Here is a 20,404-nt window from a genome sequence, read left to right on the forward strand (position 1 = left end):
TTCTCTTATGCTTTGACCTTTAGTCTTAACAGTCTGTAGCTGCGGAATGTTGCTTTGGCATATAACCATCACTTTGACTGGTACCGTTTCTGTCTTTCATCTCTGGTAGTGTGATAACTGCTCTATCTTTTTTCTTCTTCTTTTTTAAGTTTCTTTTTATCTTTGTGCATTGGAGGACTTGAGAGTTTCTCCAGTTTCACTACTTTCATCCTTATTCTGGAAATGCTCTTGCTCCCTCAGGGGTCTCTTTCTTATCTAATTTCCTTGATTTTTGCCAGAACCAATAAGGAAGGATTTCTTGATGCCATCCTTCCTGAACAGAAAGTCTAGGTGCCAGACCATATTAGACAATTTTTTTTCTCCAGAGCTTTCTAAGTTGAAGAGACTTTGATGTCTATAGTCTTACAAAAATTGCCCGCTCTTTAAAGAGTCCCAGCAGTCTTTCCTATTCAGAAAATACTTCTTTCCCACTCAACAGATTTTCCAGAAATCTGGAGAAAAATGTTTCTCTGTCCAGAAATATCAGTTTGTCTAAAAACAAATAAAATGTACATTCAGTAACAACAGCCAGAATTGTACTTTTACCCTTCCCTGGTCTGTTATTTGGAAAATAGCTTTCTCAGTCTGTGAACACTAGGATTCCAGGGGCCAAGACATAGAACATTAATTCAAATGAACGATTTTGACAGTTATAATGATAAATGTAACTTATGTCAGCTAAACTAATCAGTCATTGTGAGGGTCAGAATAATCTTAAGGTAGGTTTTGTCCTAAGGCCACTCTTTGGGGCATCAAATGCCATCTGTGACTCCCTGTATCACTAGAAACTTGAAGATCACTTATATTTGAAAATGGCTTGAAAATCTGTTTAGGCTTCAAATATCCTCAGAAATTCACATAAATTTGGGGTGCGTGTGTATGTATTTTAAGTATTAGGTAAAAAATGCTTTCACCCTCAGAACCTGTCCCTGGGATTCTCCAGGCAAGAATACTGGAGTGGGTTGCCATTTCCTTCTCCAGGGGATCTTCCCGACCCAGGGATAGAACCCACATCTCTGGGGTCACCTGGCATTGAGAGGCAGATTCTTTACCATTGAGCCACCTGGGAAGCTCAGCCCTTAGTCAAGTGAGGACAGACTTAAAAAACAGCTTACCTTGTTGGGTTAAAAGAATTAAATGAGCAATATATAAATGTTACTTAGAGCTGTATCTGGCTTACAGTAGGTATTCAAATGCCCCCTGATTATCTTCTGCTCTGAATCTCAAAAATCCTATGAACATCTGTCACAAACATGAGCCACCAGAATCTATGGTAGTATCATTAGACTGCTTCTGGAGTTTTCTTAAAATATTTCATAGAGTTCTTGGGAACACAGTGTCATAACATAGCTGGAAGCTGGCCTAGGCAGCAGGCCATCAAGACCAGTGGTTGAATCCTCATTCTACCACTGATTAGAAATACAGGAACTTCCCTGGTGGTCTACTGGTTAAGAATCAACACTTCCAGTGCCCTTGTTCCTGTGGTGAGCAACATGGATGGACCTAGAGATTGTTATTCTGAGCATAGGAAGTCAGAGAAGGAGAAATATCATATGACATCCCTTATATGGGAAATTAAAAAAGAAATTATACAAATGAACTTATTTACAAAACAGAAACAGACTCACAGACAAGAGAAAAAAGCTATGGTTGCCAGAGTAGAAGGGATAGTTACGGAGTTTGAGATAGACATGTACACACTGCTATAGTTAAAATGGATAACCAGCAAAGACATACTGTATAACACATGGAACTCTGCTCAATTTTATTTGCAGCCTGAAGAGGAGGGGAATTTGTGGGGAGAACAAATACATGTATATGTAAGGCTGAGTCCCTTTGCTGTCCACCTGAAACCATCACAACATTGTTAATTGGCTATATTCCAATGCAAAATAAAAAGTTAAAAAAAAAATAATAATCTGTGCTTCCACCCCTGTGGTGGAGACTCAGATTTGATCCCTAGTCGGGGATCCATCTTGCCTGCTGTGCTCTGCGGCCAAAAATTAAAAGAAAAGGAAGGTAACCAACCAAGTTAACCCAGTCAATATAAGTTAAATAAGCAAGGTGACAATATACAGCCTTGACATACTCTTTTTCCTATTTGGAACCAGTCTGTTGTTCTATGTCCAGTTCTAACTGTTGCTTCCTGACCTGCATACAGGTTTCTCAAGAGGCAGGTCAGGTGGTCTAGTATTTCCATCTCTTTCAGAATTGTCCACAGTTTATTGTGATCCATACAGTCGAAGGCTTTGGCATAGTTAATAAAGCAGAAATAGATGTTTTTCTGGAACTTTCTTGCTTTTTTGATGATCCAGCGGATGTCGGCAATTTGATCTCTGGTTCCTCTGCCTTTTCTAAAACCAGCTTGAACATCAGGAAGTTCACGTACTGCTGAAGCCTGGCTTGGAGAATTTTGAGCATTACTTTACTAGCATGTGAGATGAGTGCAATTGTGCGGTTGTTTGAGCATTCTTTAGTATTGCCTTTCTTTGGGACTGGAATGAAAACTGACCTTTTCCAGTCCTGTGGCCACTGCTGAGTTTTCCATATTTGCTGGCATATTGAGTGCAGCACTTTCACAGCATCATATTTCAAGATTTGAAATAGCAGCTCAACTGGAATTCCATCACCTCCACTAGCTTTGTTCATGGTGATGCTTTCTAAGGCCCACTTGACTTCACATTCCAGGATGTCCAGCTATAGGTGAGTGATCACACCATTGTGATTATCTGGTCGTGAAGATCTTTTTTGTACAGTTCTTCCGTGTATTCTTGCCACCTCTTCTTAATATCTTCCCCTTCTGTTAGGTCCATATCAGTTCTGTCCTTTATCAAGCCCATCTTTACATGAAATGTTCCCTTGGTATCTCTAATTTTCTTGAAGAGATCTCTAGTCTTTCCCATTCTGTTCTTTTCCTCTATTTCTTTGCATTGATCGCTGAAGAAGGCTTTCTTATCTCTTATTGCTGTTCTTTGGAACTCTGGATTCAGATGCTTGTATCTTTCCTTTTTTCCTTTGCTTTTGCCTCTCTTCTTTTCACAGCTATTTGTAAGGCCTCTCCAGACAGCCATTTTGCTTTTTTGCATTTCTTTTCCATGGGGATGGTCTTGATCCCTGTCTCCTGTACAATGTCACGAACCTCTGTCCATAGTTCATCAGGCACTCTGTCTATCAGATCTAATCCCTCAAATAGATTTCCCACTTCCACTGTATAATCATAAGGTTAATTGTATTAAATAAATATTAAATCATTGATTTAATCAATATTAAATCATTGATTTAGGTCATACCTAATTTGTCTAGTGGTTTTCCCTACTTTCTTCAATTTAAGTCTAAATTTGGCAATAAGGAGTTCATGATCTGAGCCACAGTCAGCTCCTGGTCTTGTCTTTGCTGACTGTATAGAGCTTCTCCATCTTTGGCTGGAAGAAACACAAGCTGGAATCAAGATTGCTGGGAGAAATATCAATAACCTCAGATATGCAGATAACACCACCCTTATGGCAGAAAATGAACTAAAGTGCCTCTTGATGAAAGTGAAAGAGGAGAGTGAAAAAGTTGGCTTAAAGCTCAACATTCAGAAAACGAAGATCATGGCATCTGGTCCCATCACTTTATGGGAAAAAGATGGGAAAACAGTGGAAACACTGTCAGACTTTATTTGGGGGGGCTCCAAAATCACTGCAGATGGTGATTGCAGCCATGACATTAAAAGATGCTTACTCCTTGGAAGGAAAGTTATGACCAACCTAGATAGCATATTAAAAAGGGAAGATATTACTTTGCCAACAAAGGTCCATCTAGTCAAGGCTATGGTTTTTCCAGTATGAATGTGAGAGTTGGACTGTGAAGAAAGCTGAGCGCCGAAAAATTAATGCTTTTGAACTGTGGTGTTGGAGAAGACTCTTGAGAGTCCCTTGGACTGCAAGGAGATCCAACCCATCCATTCTAAAGGAGACCAGTCCTGGGTGTTCATTGGAAGGACTGATGCTGAGGCTGAAACTCCAATACTTGGCCATCTAATGTGAAGAGTTGACTCATTGGAAAAGACCCTGATGCTGGAAGGGATTGGGGGCACGAAGAGAAGGGGATGACAGAGGATGAGATGGCTGAATGGCATCACTGACTCGATGCACATGAGTTTGAGTGAACTCCGGGAGTTGGTGATGGACAGGGAGGCCTGGCATGCTGCGATTCATGGGGACGCAAAGAGTCGGACATGACTGAGCGACTAAACTGAACTGACCTGAACTGAACCCAGTCAAGCATTTTTCCATATCTTTATAATAGGATAATAGTGACTACCTTGCAGGATTATAGAGGATATTAATCAAGTCATGATTTGAATAGTATCTAGTCAAGAAATTATTTATATGTGTGTGTATATTTGTATATGTGTGTGTGTGTGTGTGTGTGTGCATTTTCATCTTTTCAGTGCAGTACTTTTAAGGCCAGAATATGAATTCTTTGGCTTGGTGTCCTTTGAGCCTGCCTACCCAGATCTTGGAGAAGGAAATGGCAACCCACTCCACTATTCTTGCCTGGAGAATCTCTTGGACAGAGAAGCATGGTTGGCTACAGCCCATGGGGTCACAAAAAGTTGTACTCAACTGAGTGACTAACACACACAAAAAAAAAACCCAGAACTTTCATTGATAATATCTTACATTTATGTGGTATGTTTCAGCTTACTCAGTGCTTCACATCTACCATCTCACTTAATCCAGAAAATAACTTTGTGAGGCAGGTATTTTTATTCTTAGAATACAGACTCAAGATCACAGGGCTGCTGAGTAATTGAGCTAGAACTTGAATCCAGATCTTCTGAGTACAGGCATCTATGATAATTTTTCATATTTCCCTTATTTTCTTCTGAATGTTCTCAGGGAAAAAAAAAAGTTCAAGAAGTTGTAGACTCAGAGTTGCACACGCACCTACCCTATATGTTACATTGGCCAAAGTGAAGGAAAGAAAGTCTTTCCTAAAAGCACATAGATGGCTTCAGAGGAGAGAAAAGAAAAAAGGAACACAATGACATGCTTCATCTTTTGCAAATATCTTTCCTTTGCAGTTTTCAAGTCAGTAAGAATCATGTGACTAATTAGTCTACAGAGTTCCCATTGAGATTTGTGAACCCAAAAAAAGTAGGCAGGAAAATAAACTGGACAGACAACCAAACATTTTCTATTTTATGTTTTCACCTATTTTTTAAAATATATTCTGTTTTCATACACACACAAATGTGAACATTGAGAAACTATTTAAAAACCCAGTGGAAATATTATTAAATTACAAAAAAGACATAGTTGATAGGGATGTGTAGATAATTACTATGATTTTTACCCCGTAATCCACTGTCAATAACTTATTCCAGTGGTATAAGCTGACATTTACTTTCTTACCTTTTTTAAACTCCTTTTTTTCAGCTAAAGTTCAGTTTCCAGGAAATCCCTCCCCATTTGGGGTCACTGTGTACCACAGCCTCAATTCCTCCCAAGGCCTTTGCCCATGTACACAGTTGTACAACTCACCATCTGTTCAGGCTGGTTTAGTGGACAGTGCCCATGTGAGAAAATTATATCCCTTGGAAAGGAACTGGAATGAAAGAGAACAGATATTACCCACTCAGAGATGGGTTTAGTAGGAAATCATGGACGCTTGCTGGCCAGGAGCACAAGTTTTACCAGCAGGCTCCAATTTTTGCATCTTGGTCCCTTGTATCTGTCATGCCCCTTTTTAAAGAGTGCTGAGATACAGAAAATATAAAATCAAGTCCTTTTTATCCAGGAAGGCAGCCCTGCTGATTCTCACACTGAGAAGTTTAAACAGAGAGGTAGAAGACCAGGATATGATAATAAGCACTTACTCCTTGATGGAGAAAAAATGTATGGGGGCTTTATAGGTCGAATATAAATACTTTGACAAGCCAAAAAGGACTGAAAAAATAAGACTGTGAATCAAGCTGTCCTGTGATTCACTTTTGTTCAATGAAACTAACGGATGGACTAAATTTTTTTTTTCCCTCAAATGATGCATTTACATGCCTGGGTATTTTCTGTTTCATTCACTATCAAACATTCCTTCATCCACACTGAAGAGAACACTGTCATTTAGAAAGTCAAGGCTTTCTGTTGTCCCCTGTGACTGTGCCGTGAGCTTGTTTATCAGCTACACAGATGCACTGCAAGGCCTGTGGTTGGCTTGGGACCACAAGTGAGTGTGTGGTGCAAAAAAGACCTTGCCATGCAATTTCACAGAGTCCAAAGAAAGGAACAAAAATCCTGAGAGAAGGCATTCATAGCAGTAAAAATTACGGTTGGAGAAACTTGGCTGAATTGGCTGAGGAACGTTTCATCTTTCTAAAAAGATTCTTCCCCTGTATTAAGTTCAGTCCTGAAAGGACCTATTTGAAATTATGTTGCTCTTGCATGTGGCTGAGGACATAATTAACCACACTCAAATGCCATTTTTAGCCTTTCAACATTTGATTAAAACAAGGGTTCACATCCTTTGAAGCATAAGTGTTCACGGTTGCAGTATTGTCAATAAGCATTGGCATACTTACTATGTTCTGATTAAGTGAATATTCTGGTAAGATAAAATGTTACCCATAATCAATTTTTATTTAAATGCTTATTTCTTGAGAATCACACTAACATGTTAAACTAGTGTTCTCTGCTTTGGAGCTCATAGTGTACTGCACATAATTTTATTATTTCTTTAAAAAATGGTAACCTAAAAGAGAGTAAGCCATTAAATATCTTAAAAAGAGCCTTTTGAATTTGTAATCACTATGAATGTAGGGCCTTGGAAATTTAACACAAAAACAGAAATATCTGAATAAGGAATCTGACCTCCAAGACAATGCTGTTAATAGCTTTAAATATCTTGGCCAGCTTTTAGGTTACCATTATGATTGTGTGTTTAGCCACTCAGTAATGTCTGACTCTGTAACCCCATGGACCGTAACCCACCAGGCTCCTCCATCCCTGGGATTTTTCAGGCAAGAATATTGGAGTGGGTTGCCATTTTCCTCCTCCATGGCATCTTCCTGATCCAGGGATTGAACCTGAATCTCCTGAGTCTCCTGCGTTGCAGGTGGATTCTTTACCCACTGAGCCATCAGGGATGCCCAACCATTATGATTATTAGTATATATATTTTGAGTGATGTTAAAGAAGATGGTTACTGGCATCAAGTGAAAACGTGAAAGTGAAAGTCTCTCAGTTGTGTCCAAGTCTTTGTGACCCCATGGACTATACAGTTCATGGAATTCTCCAGGTCAGAATACTGGAGTAGGTAGCCTTTCCCTTCTCCAGGGGGTCTTCCCAACCAAGGGACTGAACCCAGACCTCCTGCATTGCAGGCGGATTCTTTATCAATTGAACTCTCAGGGAAGCCCCACTGGTACCAAGCTAAGGCTATATTCTAAAAGATCTATTTGTAAGAAATCTATGATTTAGGAATATGGCAGTTTAATTCATAATAGCTGGAATATGGTTGCAAACCATGTATTAATATCTATTGACAGATAATTGGATAAACAAAATGTGATATATACCTACAATAAAATATTACTCAGCTTATTCATCCAGTGGAATTTTATCTAGCCTTAAAAAGGAAGGAAATTCTGTCACAGGCTACAGCATGGATGACCTGTGAAGACACTAATCTAAGTGAAATAGGCCGGTCATAAAGAGACAAATACTATGTGCTTCTACTTACATGAGATACTGAGAGTACACAGTCAATTTTACTGAAAGAGAAAGAATGATTTCCAGGAGTAGGGGCGGGGTTTGATTGGAAATTGCTGTTTACTTGGTACAGAGTTTCCATTTTGCCAGATGGAAAATTATGCACAACAATGTAAATGACATATTGGGCCATAGGCACACTGAAAAACGGTCGGGACTGTACATTTTGCCATGTGCATATTACCACAATTGAATTTTTAAAGAAAAAATATTCCATGATTGAAGCTTGTGGTCTTGTCATTTTTTCTCTTATAAATTCACATGTAGAAAAAAATGTAGGTTGAGGAAAGCACGGAGTTAAGATTTTACTATACAGGAAGCATATGGAGCAACAAGGACTTAGTAATACAGTAGCCTTGGTCTCCTTTTATGCAGATAGTGTGGAGAGGAAATAAATCTACTAGAAATTAAGGAAGAGATTGTTTTCCCTAAAGTTTTCCTTTTCCAGTAATTCTCTCTTGTCTGATCTGTTTCTTTCATTTCTCCATCCCCACTGATTCATTTTTTAAATTTTGTTGAGATATAGTTGATTTACAATACTGTGCTTAATTTCTGCTGTACAGCTAAGTGACTCAGTTATACATACATATTATTTTTTATATTCTTTTTCATTTTCATTTGTCACAGGGTATTGAAATTAGTTGCCTATGCTATACAGTAGAAGCTTGTTGTTTATCCATCATATATAATGGTTTGCATCTACTAATTCTAAAATTCCAGTCAATCCCTCCCTCACTCCCCTACCCACCCTTGGCAATTACAAGTCTGTTCCCTTTGTCCATGAGATTGTTTATGTTTCATAGATAAGTTCATTTGTGTCATATTTTAGATTTCACATATAAGTGACATCTTATGATATTTGTCTTTTTCCTCCTCACTTAGTATGATAATCTCTAGGTTCATCCACGTTGCTGCAAATGGCATTATTTCATTTTGTGTGTGTGTGTGTGAGTGTGTGTGTGTGTGCATGCGTGTGTGTGCATGCGTGTGTGTGTGTGCGCACATGCGTATACCATATTTTCATCCATTCATCTGCTGTGCTTTGCTCTGTCATGTCTGATTCTTTGTGCCCTCATGGACTGAAGCTTTCTAGGCTTCTCTGTCCATTGAATTTTCCAGGCAAGAATACTGTAGTGGGTTGCCATTGCTGCTCAGGGGATCTTCCCTACCCAGAGACTGAAAGTGCACCTCTTGTGTGTCTCCTGCATTAAAGGCAGATTCTTTACCACTGTGCCATCTATTGATAGACATTTAGGTTGTTTCCATGTCTTACTTATTGACTTCCCTGGTGGCTCAGTGGTGAAGAATCCACCTGCAAGGCAGGAGATATAGGAGATGCCAGATTGATCCCTGGATCGGGAAGATCCCCTGGAAAAGGAAATGCAACCCACTCCAGTATTCTTGCCTGAAAAATCTCATGGACAGAGGAGCCTGGCGGTCTGCAGTCCATGTGGTCGCAAAGAGTCAGACATGACTGAACAACTGAGCATAGGTTTTTTCCATGTCTTGGTTATTGTAAATAGTGCTGCTATGAACGTTGGGGTGAATGTGTCTTTTCAAATTATAGTTTGATCTGGGTATATGTTAAACAGTGGGATTGCTGGATCATATGGAAGCTCTATTTTTAGTTTTTGAGGAACCTCCACACTATTTTCCATAGTGGCTGCACCAGTTTACATTCCCACCAACAGTGTAAGAGTGTTCTCTTTTCTCCACATCCTCTCCAGCACTTACTATTTGTAGACTTTTTAATGATGATCATTCTGACAGGTATGAGGTAGTACTTCATTGTTGTTTTCATTTGCATTTCTCTAATGGTTAGCAATGGTGAACATCTTTTCATGTGCCTATTGACCTTCTGTATGTCTCCTTTGGAAAATGTGTACTTAGGACTGCTACACATTTTTCAGTTCGGTTGTATTTGGTCTGTTTTGCCTTGTTATTGAGTTGTAGGAGCTGTTTGTATATTTTGAAAATAAAGCCCTTGTCAGTCACATTATTTGCAAATATTTTTCTCCCATTCCATATATTGTCTTTTCATTTTCTTTATGGTTTCCATTGCTGTGCAAAAGCTTGGAAGTTTAATTAGGTCCCATTTGTTTATTTTTGCTTTTACATGCATTGCCTTGGGAGACTGACCTCAGAAAATGTTGGTATGATTTATGTCAGAGAATTGTTTCTTCTAGTTTTATGGTGTCACGTCTTATAGTTCAGTCTTTAAGCCATTTTGAGTTTATTTTTTTATATGATGTGAGGATATGTACTAGCTTCACTGATTTCCATGCAGAGGTCCAACTTTCCCAACACCATTTGCTAAAGACACTGTCTTTTCCAAGTTGTATATATTCTCTCCTCATTTATCAAGGATTAATTGTCCATAGGTGTATGGGTTTATTTCTGAGTTTTCTATTCTGTCCATTGATTCAGTTTTCATGCCAATACTATGCTGTTTTGAGTCTTGTAGCTTTGTAGTATTGTCTGGAGTCTAGGAGGGTAAACCTGCTCTGTTCTTTTCCCTCAGGATTGCTTTGGCAATTCTGGGTCTTTTATTAGCTTCATATAAATTTTAGGATTATTTGTTCTATTTCTGTGAAAAAATGTCATGGGTATTTTGAAAAGTATTGCATTAATCTGTAGATTGCTTTAGGGAGTGTGGCCACTTTAACACTACTAATTATTCCAATTTAAGAGCGTCTTTCACACAGTCTATCCAGCATGCTTGGGACCCCTGAATCCTTTCACCTGATTTGATTCAGTCTACCTCCTATTTTTGTGACTGCATGGATGACTGAGTGACTGAGCACACACACATACCTCCTATCTTTCCTAGTTATACACACACACACACACACACACACACACACACACATATAGTTTTATATACAAATTGGCTGGCTTTATATACAAATTGGAGCTAACTAGGAAGTAGTTGATATGAGAGGGAAGGAAATTTAAAATGCTAGACAGAAAGTCTAAACCATTGAATCATGATTTAAGATTCAAGCCTGGAGCTGAAAGGAGGCAGTCGCACAAGTGATGTTGGGTAAATGGTTGGAGAAGGAGCCAAAGGAAAAGAGAGAACAAATTAGAGACCAAATTTTCAGCTAGGGGCACAAAGAGATCTAGTATAATGCCAGGTATGGAGGTGATATAGGATCAATGCTTCCAAAGCTTTTTACAGTTTGACCACAGCCTGTATTCCAGTCATCTGTCTTCATTATGACCTTGTTAAACTAGTATGTTAAACATGTATGTTTAACATGTATGTTAATATGTATGTTTCCATGATTTTATTCATAGTATTCTCATTCTAGATACAGTACAGTCCAATAGAACTTTTTCTGTTGGTAAAAGTATTCTGTATGTACATGAACCAGTACAGTAGCCACTAGCTACATGTGACTAAAGGCTGATATATAGAACAGCACAGGTCTAGAATGTTCTTCTCTATTTCCAAATCTGTTGAAACTTTACATCTTTCTTTTGGATGTGTAACGCTATAGTGAATACCATCAATATTCCACCCAGAGCCTCTCAGGCCCCTTTTACTGCTTCTGTGTGCCTTTTGCTTCTAAGTAACAGCCTATACCCATGACTTCAGAGGACTTTCCTCAAACTACTGGAGCCATTGAGCATAAAGGGGAAGAGGTCAGAGAGCTTGGGAGTTTATGCCCTGCCTCACCTCCCAACCCCATCCCCAGGGCACCACTCTGACTCTCACTGGCCAGTGTACAAGCATGAAAACCCAGCTCTTTGACTCAGGCCATCTCTGAAGTCAAACACACTCCTGAGTCCCCTGAAGTAGCAAGCTGAAGCTACCTTTTGTCAGATTTTGCCCGAATTCCTGCTTGGCTTGTTTCTCCTCCTTGTCTTGGTCCCCTTGATCCTTATTAGTTGTTCAGCCACTCAGTTGTGTCCAACTCTTTGCAACCCCATAGACTGCAGTGTGCCAGGCTTCCCTGTCCTTCACTATATCTGGGAGTTTGCCCAAACTCCTGTCCACTGAGTCAGTGATGCTTAACTGTCTCATCTTCTGCAGCCCTTTTCTCCTTTTGCTTTCAGTCTTTCTCAGCATCAGGGTCTTTTCCAGTGAGTTGGCTCTTTGTGTCAGGTGGCCAGAATATTGGAGCTTCAGCTTCAGCATCAGTCCTTCTAATGAATATTCAGGGTTGATTTCTTTTAGGATTGACTGGTAAATATTGTTTAATGACAACAGGTCACAAAGTAGTACATAGTTTAAAAACCAAAAATGTATTTATACAAGGAAATAAAAAGAAAAAATTATACCAGAATGTCAGAAATGGCTGGTTCTGAATAGTACCATTTTGGCTGATTTCTACTTTCTTGATGATGCTTTGCTGAATTTTTTACTTTTTTTATAGTAAATATATATACCTTTTGAAATTAAAAAGTGTGTATAATAAATATACACACTTTTTGAAATTAAATATACACACTTTTTGAAATTAACTGTACACGCTTTTTGAAATTTGTTATAGTAAATATACAAATTGTGAAATTAAAATTTAAAAACACACTCTTTTTATTAAAAAAATTTTTTAAAATCTTTTAAAAAATCTCCAGCCACATCCACATCTTTTCAGGACTCCCTACTCCAAAAATCAGCAACAATAATCAAATAAAAGCTTGGGTTTACAGAGAGGGCGATAAAAAAAAATATATCAGAGTTGTTTTACTCACTGAGAAATCATTTATGATTCAATTAATTATAGAGAAAAGCTTGATGCTGAGTCTGGCAAACCTAAGAGATGACTTGTTATGATAGAGATGTAACCCAACACAAACACAAGGTGCCAGTTCAATTGCACAATATGATTCTTTCTTTACACACTCTCATGTGTGTATGTATTTTACACACAAAGCCCATGTTATTATGCCAGAATGCATTATTTCAACCATTTGAACATTTAGTTAACAATTCACATTCATCATTCTTACTTTGATTGTGTTAGAAGCTAACAGGTAAATTTGGCTAAGAAAACTAAACTATGCTCTATACCATCATGTAAAGACTTTTTTAATGAACTAAAGTATTAAATTAGTCACTCAGAGAATTCTTATTGACCAAACTGTTCAGATTCTTCAAGGGAATATTCTGGGACTTCCCTGGTAATCCAGTGGCTAGGACTCTTTGCTTCCACTGCAGGGGTCATGGGTTCTATCCCTGGTCAGGGAACTAAGATTCTGCAAACCCTGTGATGCAGCAGAGAAAGAAAAAAAGGAGAAAATATCCAAATATCCTAACTTCTTTTCCTTTCACCTTTGGCAATTACATTGTTAAAAAGGAAAAAAAAAAAAGAAAAGAAACCTGATTTCAACCTTATTGTATGGAAAAGGAAGTGATCTTTAAGACTCAAAGTTCTTAGGTAATCTTCAAATTAGATCCCTGTTTAAGGAAAACTTTTGTGAAGTGTATAGATGCATTTCTGTAAAAAATGTATTCACCATATTTGCAGAGCAAGAATAGAGATGCAGACAAAGAGAGAGGACTTGCAGACACAGTGGGGGAATGAGTGGGTGGGATGAACTGAGAGAGAAGCACTGATGTATACACAGCACCGTGTGTAAAATAGATAGCTAGTGAGAAGCCGCTATGTAAGACAGGGAGCCCAGCCCCACGCTCTGTGATGACTTAGCGGGGCTGGATGGCGTAGGGGTGGGGCAGTGGGAGGAAGGGCGGCTCAAGAGGCAGGGGATATATAAATATACTCATGGCTGGTTCACGTTGTTGTACTGCAGAAACCAACACAACATTATAAAGCAATTATCCTCCAATTAAAAATGGTAGCTTGGTTTAGTCACTGAGTCGTGTCTGACTCTTGCGACCCCATGGACTATAGCCTGCCAGGCTTCTCTGCCCATGGGATTCTCCAGGCAAGAATACTGAAGTGGGTTGCCATTTCCTTCTCCAGGGAATCTTCCCGACTCAGGAATCGAACCCGGGTCTCTTGCATCGCAGGGAGATTCTTAACCGACTGAGCTATGAGGAAAGCTCATAAAAATATATAATTAAAGTGTTGGCCCTCAAAAAACTGAATGAATGAATTTAAATACAATAGCACTGAGTATCAGAAGGGCAATTATCATTATCCTTAATTTTCTGATACAGACTCAGACACCACAGTTCAGTCCTCTTAAGCCAAGCTGGATTGGAGCACAGCTCTGTGGACCTTGTGTTACAAGCACACTGCAACAGGTCAAGGCTTGAATGCTTGAGGGATGGCGGGCACCTTAGAAGCGGAGAGGAAATAATATTCTTTCACCATCATCTCCTGACACTACTGAGTATCCCATCTTCCTGAGTACCCCTCCAGAGTGCTTGGCAGAACTGCTACACTCCTTGGTACCAGACCCGGCAACTTGGCACTGCTCACGCTGCAGCCTAGCACAGTCCACCGTCTGGGTGGTCTTGTGGGAAAGGGTTCAGAAGAGTACTGATTACTACCAGGATTGCCTTGCCACCCACACCGTACCTAGTGTCAGAACCCAGCCAGCTAACCCATATTAGCTATCCTAAAATAATAAAAACAAATTAATAGGATTGCCTCGAGGGAAATCAAATTCCACTTGGAAGTCTAGTGGCAGAACAGCTGTTAAAATTCATTAAATTGGAAGTTCCTGTAGTAGCTTCTTGAGGATGTTTTTCAAAGTCTTTGGGCCACTACTATAAAAAACCTGGTTAAACATTTTTCATCCGAAAGTATTTTTGCAGGGAGGACATGGAGCCTGTTTTGCAATCTTCATGGGATGTAAGATTGTGGCTGGACCATTTGCAAAGTTTATATTACAGTAGGTTTTGACAGATGGGCTCCTTGTAGTTTTCAAATTTAAGAATAGGAGATCAATGGCTGCATTAAAAACCCCAAAAGCCTTCCCACTGAGGATTAAAAACCCCAAAAGCTTTCCACTGAGCATGGTTTTCTTTATCAAAGAAACTTCTGTAAGATGTTTATAGATTTTCACAAGTCTGGCTGCAAATCCTATAATAAAATTATTAGCTAATGACAAGAACAAACCAAAGCCTGTGTTACTTTAAATTTTGTTAAAAGCGTTGTTTATCTACCTTTTTCTTCCAAGGATATTTCTATGTTATTAAAATTAGGATTGTGTTGTTATAGAGATAAAATATTTCGGGAAGAATCCTTATAATGTTAATAATAAATGAATGTGTCTGTTAAGCTGCTCTCTGTACTTCAAATTCATCTCTTAACAAAAAAGTTTGAATAAGCTTATCACTGAGGACTTCTTTGGCTTTTGAGTTCTAGGACACTAGAATTCCAAGAGTCAGATCTAAATGCAGTTTAACACATGGATTCAGCAAGAATTTGGGGACTGTTGACTCTTGCCTGGAAAATCCCATGAACGGAGGAGCCTGGAAGGCTACAGTCCATGAGGTCGCTAAGAGTCAGACATGACTAACGTCTTCACTTTCACTTTTCACTTTCACGCATTGGAGAAGGAAATGGTAACCCATTCCAGTGTTCTTGCCTGGAGAATCCCAGGGACGGGGGAGCCTGGTGGTCTGCCGTCTGTGGGGTCGCACAGAGTTGGACATGACTGAAGTGACTTAGCAGCAGCAGCAGCAGACGCTGCAAAACAATGTCCAATCATGTATCATTTAAGGTCTTTGATTATAAATTTTTTGTTGTTCAGTCGTGTCCGGCTCTTTGCAACCCCATGGACTACAGCACACCAGGCTTCCCTTTTTTTCACTATCTCCCAGAGTTTGCTCAAACTCATATGCACTGAATCAATAGTGTCATCCAGCCATCTCATCCTCTGCCGCCTTCTCCTCTTGCCTCTATCTTTCTCAGCATCAGGGTCTTTTCCAATGAGTCGGCTCTTTGATCAGGTAACCAAGGTATTGGAGCTTCACCTTCAGCATCAATCCTTCCAATGAATATCCAGGGTTGATTTCCTTTAGGATTGACTGGTTTGGACTCTTTGCTGCCCAGGGGACTCTAGAGAGTCTTGTCCAGCACCACAGTTCGAAAGCATCAAATTCTTTGGGGCCCAGCCTTGAAAATATAAATACCAGAACTCATGTTTGGCTCACTGCAGATAAAAGGGAAATGATACTGAGGTCAGGGTGGGGCTCCCAAGGGGAAATCTAAAGAAGCAGAAGCCTGGAAAGACAAGAACCTGAGTTTGGGGGATATCTAAGTGGCAGATCTCCAGGATACTGCACCGGCATTAATTGGTTCCAAGCATTTTTCTTCTTTTAGTCACTAGGCTCCAGAGTCCAAGTGTGAAGGGGAGGGATATTGCTCACATGATGGATCGATGTTCGCTATTCATTCTGCCCCATTTCAAGGTCCCTTTATTCGTAGTAGAGGCTAGAATGCTAAAAATTCTATTCTGCAGTCTCTCTTGCAGCCAGTGTTCCAGAGGATAATTATTACTCAGCCAGTCACATACACTTGTGTGTGCCTGGAAAGGCAGCAGTGAGGTGGAGCCCACATTAGTGCAGCTTCTGCAATTTCTCCTCCAGAGAGTGAATATCAAGGGGTTTGATTTTTCTGCAATAGCCCTGGCCAGGGTCCCAATATCCAGCCACAGCTTATTAAGTGTTAAGAGGCATGGTCCCTCTGTATTGTTGGTGCAATCCCAGCAGGTGTCATGGCTCTGGAACCAACAACTCTGCCAGTGGCTTCTATTCTGGCAGGTCACAGCTAAGGAGGCGTATTCCTGGAGCTCACAGTGGCAGTGGGCACCAGAAGTTGGCACGATGGCTTCCTAATTCCTCAGCTTCCTGGTGGGAGACATTCTTTCTGCACTCCAGTCTTATACTGGCAGTACTTCCTGGAAGGCTGGTTCTCTGTAATAAATCTCCTTCTGCTTCAATAGCTAGCGAGCATTTCATTAGTGTCTGTCTACTTGGCCATCGTGGTTCACACACCCACCTCGAGACTAGAAAGTGGCAGGACATGTTGATTGGCATCCCCAAATGATAGTATACACAAAGGAAGAGAGAGAATTCTCTCCAAATTAAGTAAGGCATCATTATTTTTTTTTTTTAAAGAGTGGATTGTGAGTGGCAGAAAACAACAAACAACTATTCTGCAAATGAATATGAAGAAAATTGATTCAACATAATTTCAAAAGTGTGTTGCAGGTCCATTATGCAAACCAGTTTTCTGAAGTTTTAAAATGTTTCAGTACATGATGAAAGCTTAACTATCCTATGGGCAAGAGTCAGAGAAGGCTTCATAAAGTGACATCTGATCAACCAGGTATGAAGGGTTTTTAAGGTAGTGGGAAAATTAAGAACTTAATTTGTTGTTCAGTCGCTCAGTAGTGTCCGGCTCTTTACAACCCCATGGACTGCAGCACACCAGGCTTCCCTGTCTCCACTATCTCCTGGAGTTTGCTCAAGTTCATGTCCATTGAGTCCATGGTGCTATCTAACCATCTCATCCTCCACCACCTTCTTCTCCTTTTGCTTCAGTCTTTCCCAGCATCACGATTTGGTGTGTGTGTGTGTGTAAATATCTAAATATAGATTGAGTGGGTGGTTAAATAGTAAAGAGGAAAGTTTCATTTTAAGCTTTTTTTCTCAGGTAGGTATAAATTTCATAATGGGAAAGAACCCTAAAAAGGCAACACAAACAATGGAGACACTCTAGACCCCGTGAGGTAGCAGAAGATTCCAAGAGCCCAACCTCAGTACTTTTAAACCCTACTCAGAGGGCACCTAGAAGCAGGCAGCTTCCTATCTCTGCCCCTTTCATTGCCCTGTGAATCCTTGCCTCCTTAGCTAGGAACTGGATTTAATTTCTGAATGTCTCCAAATGCTAAGATTCCTTATCTGTGGACTCCCACATCACCTGATTTTTTTTATGGCTTCCCAACATTCTTCCCCAGACTTGGCTTGACTCTGAGAGTCATGGACATGAGCGTATGGAAGAGCCCCTAGGGATATTGGATCGTCCCACTTCCCCCAAGGGAAACTAGACCCCTATTACTTCTTTCTCAGCTCCAACTTAGGCTGTGGTTTTATTTCTCTCCTGACACACGACTGCTATTTTTCTCACTCGGCATTTCACACGTTGAGCTCAACTTTTACCCCCATTAGAAATGCTGCTGAGACAATATTGTCACAGTGATGCCTTGACCCCAACTCACATAATGTGTTTTCTGTGCCACCTGGTAGTATCATCAAGAGCAGGAAGGGAAGGAAAACTAATACTAGTTGAGTTTCCATTATGTATCAGGTATGCATCTAAGGCCTTTCCCATGTGTTATTCATTGAATATAATTTATGCAGTGGTTTGCATCCCCAAGCCAATCATTTTGTAGTCTGGGTCAGCACTTCCCAGGGGCTGGCTATGGTAGAACTCAGTTTAATTAGATATCTTCCTCCCTACAGTGCCCTTTCTTCCACTCATCCTGCCTTTTAATCCAAGTCAGCCTGAAGTCCATCTCTCCTGCCCTTGCTTTCACCACTGCCATCCTCTGGAGTTCTGTCTCCCTTCTTTCCCAGTCTTTCCTGACACTAGTGTTTCTACGTGAAACTCTGATCTCATCCCTCAGTTCAAGCCAGTTCTAAGTGAAATGCTTCTGGCACCTCAGCGGCTGACACTGACCCCACAGAGAGAGGGAAACTGTGATAAGAATCAAATTTCTAACATTCCTACCATTTTTCCAAAACTGTGTCCATCTGTTTTAGATCAGTGGCGGCCATTATATGGATGTGATTCTCCCAACAGGATAAAAATGAGTCGATGTTCCTCACCACATAGTTTCTCAAAGCTTTTCTTCTCTTCTTGACCTTCCACATTTACTTTCCAAGTGCCAGAGGACTGCTAAGAGAGAAGGGTGCAAAATATGATAGAGATTAGCGACTGGATCAAATAATAGATTAAACATATTTGATAAAACATAGTGGACAAAATCATAGATCTCCCTCAAAAGATTAGGGAGTAGACGATAAAAATCATAGATCAAACAATGAATGAACAGTAACACAAGCAGCCCTGAGGAGACTTCTGCGAGCTGCTGAAAAAAGTCCTGATTCCTCTATGTGCAAGCTTGTACATACACACACACAACCCCCCCCCACCTCACCACTTACTCTCCTGTCACCACATTGAAAACTCTAATGTGTTGCATTGCTTCCATTTCTTTCACACACTGGATTTCCAAGCATAAAAGCTGTTAAAAAAAAAAAGAAAAAAAAACAAACTATTTTTGCTACAGGATTCTTGGTATTAGGTGCTTGAAGAGACTCTGGTTTTTTTTTTTTAAACAGTTCTGGCCCTGGCTGAGAAAAGAAGTGCTAAGTTCCTAAGAGAACTGTGAGAAGCCGGATCCAATTACCTCTCCAAGGCCCGAGGTGTTAAGACAAGGCATTTCTACTTGCCCTCTACTCACCCCTCAGCAGTAGAAGAGGAGAAATAGGAACCAGAAAGACTTCACCTCTTAGGGGAGCAGACTGTTAGGAAAAGAAACCATGTGTTCCCTTCAGCGCCCCCTACTGGGCAGAGAGGACTTCTCCTCCCTGGATCCCGTGAAGGGCAGCCCCACAGGAACTCTGATGAGGTTTTGGGAGACTGCTGAAAGTGGAGACGGATGATTCATTTTTTGGTTACGTATATCGTTGGGAACCGAGCTGGCTCATCTTCCCAATGTCACTCAAACGAGGATAGTGGAACGTTGGCAGTCTTGCTGGGAACCCCAGCAGCAGAAGAACCGAGGAGTTCATGGAGGAACGCCAGGTGATGTCACCAGCCACATGTCAGAGAGTGGTGAGGACTGAGAGATTTTAGCATTTTGCATTTTACGTATGTTTCAGACTATGAAGTAATAAAATGTGTACGTGCTTCATAAACATTTATCTAGAACTGATTTCAAGAAGAGGTTCAGGACTAATTTGAGTGGTGATGACTAAGTGCGCCAATGCGTCATTTTTCACTGTAGTAATTTTGCAAAGAAACCCGGTTAGATCTGCCTGTTTGGTTGTGCTTGTTCAAAAGCACTGCTCAGCCCTTATATCTCAGCTTCCATGGGTTGTGGCATCACTGAAGCAGCTGCGGCATCATATTGCATCAAATGCAAAAAGTTGCGTCATTTTCGCCATCATGAAGGCTTCCGGTGGTAGATTTTCACGATTTACCTTCGTCCTCCTGCTTTCATCTGTGAACCAGAAATGGAGATAGCTGAGAAATGTTTAACCACTGGGCCTCTTGTGGTGGGGGAAGGGAAGAGTACTACTTGTTCCCAGGTGACTCAGTGCTAAAGAACCCTCCTACCAATGCAGGAGACACAGGAGTTGTGGGTTTGATCCCTGGGTCAGGAAGATCCCCCCTACTCCAATATTCTTGCCTGGAGAACCCCATGGACAGAGGGAACTGGTGGGCTACAGTCCATGGGTTCACAAAGAGTCAGACACGACTCAGCAACTGAGCATGACCACAATCACACCTGACTCACCACTGTGGTTAATTTCAAGCTACCAACATGAACTACCGAATGTAGGGTTGGGAAGAGCAAATTAGCTCTCAGAAGGCAGTGTAAGCATCTCCAGGTCACTGCTGAAGTGGTGTGATGGTAAGAGACATGCAATCTGTACTGCTGGTCCAATTAAAATG

The sequence above is a fragment of the Ovis aries genome, chromosome 6 (assembly GCF_016772045.2).
Source record: "Ovis aries strain OAR_USU_Benz2616 breed Rambouillet chromosome 6, ARS-UI_Ramb_v3.0, whole genome shotgun sequence".
In the NCBI taxonomy this organism is placed as follows: domain Eukaryota; kingdom Metazoa; phylum Chordata; class Mammalia; order Artiodactyla; family Bovidae; genus Ovis; species Ovis aries.